Raw genomic sequence first — 6,000 nt, forward strand, 5'->3', positions numbered from 1 at the left:
GAAACCCACATGCTGAAAGCAGGTAATGAAGCCGTTCATTTCAAGGATTCCACCAAGATGGCAAGCGGGAATAGGATAAGTTCTATACTCCAATTTTCCTTGTGCTGGAAGAACACACTTGGCTGAAAATAGGGATGAAAACCACGCCTATGCTTACAATAGATATATAAGGGAATGGCAAGGGATTCAGTTTAAATGCAAGCATATGAACATACGAATTAGGAGCAGGAGTAGGCCACTCAGCCCCTCAAGCCTGCTCTGCCATTCAATAAGGTCATGACTGGTCTGAATGTAACCTTAGACCCACATTCCTGTCTACCCAATAACTTTTCACCCCCTTGTTAATCAAGAATCTATCTAGCTCTGCCTTAAAAATATTCAAAGACTCTGCTTCCACTGCCTTTTGAGGAAGAGAGTTCCAAAGACTCACAATTTTTCCTTATCTCTACCTTAAATGAGCGACCCCTTATTTTTAAACAGTGACCCCTAGTTCTAGATTCTCCCACGAGAGGAAACATCCTCTCCACATCTTCCTGCCAAGACCCCTCAGGGTCTTAAAGGTTTCAATTAAGTTGCCTCTTACTCTTCTAAATGCCAATGGATACAAGCCTAGCCTGTCCAGCCTTTCCTCATAGGACAACCCGTCCATTCCTGTTATTAGTCTGGTAAACTTTCTCTGAACTGCTTCTAATGCATTTACATCTCTCTTTAAATAAGGAGACCAGTATTGTACACAATACTCCAGATGTGGTCTCACTAATGCCCTGTATAACTGAAGCATAACTCCCTACTTTTGTAATCAATTCCCCTCACAATAACTGATAACTAATTACCTGCTGTACCTGCATACTAAATTTTTGTGATTCATACACTAGGACACCCAGATCCCTCTGCAATATCTCATTATTTACATAATAAACTTCTTTGTTATTCTTCCTGCCAAAATGAACAATTTCACATTTTCCCACATTATACTCCATTTGCCCATTCACTTAACCTATCTATGTCACTTTGTAGCCTCCTTACGTCCTCTTCACAATTTACTTTCCTACCTTACTTTGTGTTGTCAGTACATTTAGCAACCATTCCTTCGGTCCCTTCATCCAAGTCATTTATATAAATTGTAAAAAGTTGAGGCCCCAGCACTGATCCCTGTGGCACATCACTCATCACATACTGCCAATCTGAAAAAGACACATTTATGCCAACTCTCTGCTTCCTGTTAGCTAGCCAATCTTCCATCCATGTTACCCCCTACATCATGAGCTTTTATTTTCTGCAATAACCTTTGATGTGGCACTTTATCAAACGCCTTCTGGAAATCTAAGTATAGTACATCCACCGGTTCCCCATTATCCACAGCATATGTGACTCCTTCAAAGAATTCCAATAAATTGGTTAAGCATGATTTCCCTTTTACAAAACCATGTTGACTCTGCCTGATTGCCTTGAATTTTTCTAAGTGCCCAGCTATAACATCTTTAATTATAGCTTCTAACATTTTCCCTATGACAGATATTAGGCTAACTGGCCTATGGTTTCCTGCTTTCTGTCTCCCTCCCATTTTGAATAAAAGAGTTACATTTGCTATTTTCCAATCTAATGGAACATTCCCCGAAGCTAGGGAATTTTGAAAATTATAGCCAGTGCATCAACTATCTCGCTAGCCATCTTTTTCAAGATCTTAGGGTGGAGTCCATCTGGACCTGGGGATTTGTCAGCGCACAGCCCCAACAATTTGCTCAAGACCACTTTCCTGGTGATTGTAATTTTCCCAAGATCCTCCCTCCCTTCCATTTCCTGATTTACAGCTATTTCGGGGGTGTTACTTGTGTCCTCCATAGTGAAGACCGAAGCAAAATACCTGTTTAATTCATCCGCCATCTCCCTACTTTCCATTATCAATTCTCCAGATGCACTCTCTATAGGACCAATGCTCACTTTGTTAATTCTTTTCTTATTTAAATCTCCATCGAAACTCTTACTATCCATCTTTATGTTACTAGCTAGCGTTCTCTCATACTCTAATTTTTCCCTCCTTATTAATCTTTTTGTCATTCTTTGCTGTTTTTTATATTCTTTCCAATCTTCTGACCTGCCACCCATCTTTGCATAATTATATGCTTTAAGTTTGACACTGTCTTTAACTTTTTTAGTTAGCCATGGATGGTGGATCGTCCCCTTGGAATTTTTCTTTCTCATTGGAATGCATCTATTCTATGTATTCTGAAATACTCCTTTAAATGCCTGCCACTGAACTTCTATTTACATATCCCTTAACTTCATTTGCCAGTTCACTTTAACTAACTCTGTTTTCATGCCCTCGTAATTACCTTTATTTAAGTTTAAAATACTAGTCTTGGACACACTTGTTTCTCCCTCAATATGAATGTAAAATTTAAGCATATTATGATCATTGCTACTTAGGGGTGCCTTCACTAGAAGGTCAGTAATTTTTGTTTCAATATATGTTGAATTAGCATCTTTATTTGAGTTTACGAGGTACACATTAAAATGTTTTTTGTCATGTTGTATATCTCAATTTCTATATATCAAATTCCATGGTCCATCTGAAGCCAATAGAAAGATAAAGAAGGGCCCACAGGGATTCTGTAAAAGGTCATGTGAAATACCACTTCAGGTCATTATTAAGGTATCTGTGCATGGTCCAGTTTACATTGAAGTTTAGCGCAACCCCTTCCCCTGCTATCTTCTATCTTCCAATAAAGGTGAGATAAACATGAAAACTGTAACTGTGAACTGCTGATTTAACTTTAAACGGTGTTGAAGTAGTAGATCAGCCATGATCTCATTGAATGGCAGAGCGGGCTCAAAGGGCTAATTGGCCTACTCATGTTCCTATTTCTTATGTTCTTAATCCACACACAGATTGCCATTGCTGCTGTTCATTTGTTCATCTGCTTTTTGACAGTTTAATGTCTCAGCTTGGCTACCTCTCCCACCTCTGGGTTAGAACATCTCCACAGATTTGACTAAGATGACATTCGAGTGCAGTACTGAGGGAGTGCTGCACTGTCTCAGGTGATATCAGATAATGTTTAACCCAGGCCCCATCTGCCCTTTCAGCTGGATGTAAAGGATCCCACAGCACTATTTCAAAGCAGAACATAAAAGTTGTCCTAATTTCCTGGCCAATATAATTTATTTCATAGCTGTTTGTGGGGCCTGCTGTGCACAAATTAGCATTTCTTTCATTGAAAACAGCTACTACATTTCACAGGTACTCAATTGGCTGTAAAGCACTTTGGGACGTCCTGAAATCATGTAAGGCACCATATAAATGCAAATCTTTCTCTACGCAGTGGCCGAATAAAGTGTTTATTCCACTGTTTTCTAAGGAAGGACAATCAATCACATTACACACTTAATACATCTAATGTAGGCGCAAGCCATTTCTGCTCCACTCATGGGTTCACTGCAAATTTCCCACATATTAGACAGTTAAAGGCGCACTCGGGTTTGTAAGGATTGAGAGTTCATTTATACAAATAGCCCAAGAGGCCAAATTCAAGAAAAACATCTGGAGTAGAACCCCCCAAAAAGTAACACGTGTACATTCAGAGAATTAATAATCACGGAGTGTTGATATATATTAAATGTAGCATTGAACTTTCTGCACTTCATATTAGTGAATGATAATGCAGCTTACTGAAATTGTGTAATTGGAAACTGCTGATTTAACTGCACAGCTTGCCATTCCAATCACAGCATCCCTAAAATTGTCACAAGGCGAACATTTCCTCACTCTAAATCCATATAACCTGAGCAGGACAGCACAGTGCAACAACGGCTAATTCAGGATACTTCACAACTGACTAATATAGACTGGATATGAAGGCATTACATTATTAGAGCTGCAAATTACTAGATAAGCAATGATCCAAAATCGAGTTGACTTGCAAAGTACGAGTACAATACTTTCGGCATCTTTGAAAAAAAAAATCGCTCACTTACATAAGTAGCAACACGAACAAGGACGACTCGGACGATTGAAAAACGGTTTCGCAGAAAATATGAACAAAGCATGGCTAATGAGGACGTGGACCGATTACGGAAACACAAACTTAAGTGTCAAAGATAACAGTCTTAACTCTTGTAGGAACATAAGGGAAATGACTTGGCTCAAATCATGTGGGGAAATTCCGCCTGAGATCGGAACCACCAATGCTCAGTTCTCAAGGCAGTACATCTTTCCACATCCCGCTTCCTATAATTTATAGCAGATTTTCAGCTCCGGAAACTCATTGACTTGAGATGACAGAGTGAATAAATTGACGCTCACTGAATGCAGAATGAAAGCGATTTGAAGAAAATCCCTTCGGGAAAATGGACTGATGATGGAAATAGTGCAGTCCTCCAAAACCAAACCAACCCAAGGTTATGGCACGTTCAGTTCGGGTGTTAGCAATGAGCATACCCTTTGTTAGAGCAAAACCCTAAACCTCCGAAGATAAACGCTTTAATTTTTATGTTTTGCAAGCTTGTTCTCAAGGACTCAAGCGTAAAGCCGTTCACAGTAAATGGCCAGAAGCAATTGTGTTTCAATGTGCAACTGAGATTTTCCTCTCTCTAACCCCAAAAGTGCTTTTCCTCTCACTATTCCTGTGCCTACGATTGGCTTTTCTCTTCATCCGTTGCCAAATGTAATTCCGAGCCCAGCTGAACTTTTCTCGTAATCTCTGCTTCAGTCCCTGTGATTTTCTTTCTTTCTTGTCCAATCTCCCCAAGTGTCTGAACTTCTCTATTTCTCAGTGTGACTATCTCCCCTCGTGTCTGAACTTCTATCGCTTTTGCTTCGCCTGAACTTCTCTTCCTGCAGTTCTGCATTTCCCCGCGTGCCTGGGCTTCTATCTCTTCATCTGAACTTTTCTCTCTGCGTTCTCTTTGCAGGAAGCTTCCCCAATTCGACTGAGCTTCTTCGTTACCTTGACTGAACCTCTGAAGAAGGGTCATACGGACTCGAAACGTTAACTCTGTTTTTCTCTCCACAGATGCTGTTAGACCTGCTGAGTTTTCCCAACATTTTCTGTTTTTGTTTCAGATTTCCAGCATCCCCAGTATTTTGCTTGTATCTCTAAATTTCTCCCTCCTTTTGACTTTCCCACTCTCCACGTGCGGAACTTGTCTCTTCCTGTCTCCCACAATGGGTCACAACTCTACTTTCCCTGCTATCTTTGAGATCTGAATTCTTGTCTTCCCCTCTCCATATGTCTCCATTCTCTCGCTTTCACTTTCCATAGATCTCAATTCTGTCTATTCCTCTCACATGAAAACAACTGTACAAATACAATGACAGTTCATCATGAGCAGCTGGTATGAACATGAATGTCTTTGTCAGGTCCAGGCTTGACTATTTCAAGCTCTCACAGCTGGCTGCCCATCCTTCATGCTCTATAAACTTCAGCTCATCAAAAGTTTTGCTGCCCATATACTATCATGCAGCAAGTCAGCTATGCTCAGTGACTCAACATGTCACATAATATAAAATTATCATCCCTAACTCCATAACGTGCTCTGGAATGACAACCCTCCCACAACATAGTGTTTCTCCAACTTTGGCCTCTTGTGAACCCCTCATTACTTTTGTCCCATCGTGAGTGGCCATGTCTCTCTCCACCTTTAGAACACTCCTTAAAATCCACTTCTCTGATGAAGATTTTAGTCACCTATCTTAATATTGTTTTTAGCTATGTGTCAATTTTTGGCTGATTATGTTTGTGTGAAGTATTTTGGTATATTTTATGTTAAAAGTGCTCCTAGTGCATGAATCACAAAAGGTTAATTTGCAGGTACGGCAAGTAATCAGGAAAGCTCATAGAATGTTATCATTTATTGTGAGGGGAATTGATTACAAAAGTAGGGAGGTTATGCTTCAGTTGGACAGGGCATTGGTGAGACATCTGGAGTGCTGAGTATTGGTCTCCTTATTTAAGGAAGGATGTAAATGCATTGGAAGCAGTTCATAGAATTTTACTAGAC

General features: G+C 40.0%; 1 protein-coding gene across 2 annotated transcripts in view; it reads right to left on the reverse strand.

The window, feature by feature from the left end:
• LOC144685179 (interleukin-6 receptor subunit beta-like) overlaps positions 1–4,853 on the reverse strand; it is a 154,408-nt gene extending 149,555 nt beyond the window's left edge. Inside the window, exon 1 of one of the 2 annotated variants that reach the window (XM_078549626.1) lies at positions 3,976–4,853. The gene's annotated coding sequence lies outside the window, so the exon portion shown is untranslated. The remainder of the gene's footprint in view (positions 1–3,975) is intronic. The other variant, XM_078549625.1, reaches the window with a different exon arrangement.
• Positions 4,854–6,000: the final 1,147 nt, after the last annotated feature.

The sequence above is a fragment of the Cetorhinus maximus genome, chromosome 1 (genome assembly GCF_964194155.1).
Source record: "Cetorhinus maximus chromosome 1, sCetMax3.hap1.1, whole genome shotgun sequence".
NCBI classification, from domain to species: Eukaryota; Metazoa; Chordata; class Chondrichthyes; order Lamniformes; family Cetorhinidae; genus Cetorhinus; species Cetorhinus maximus.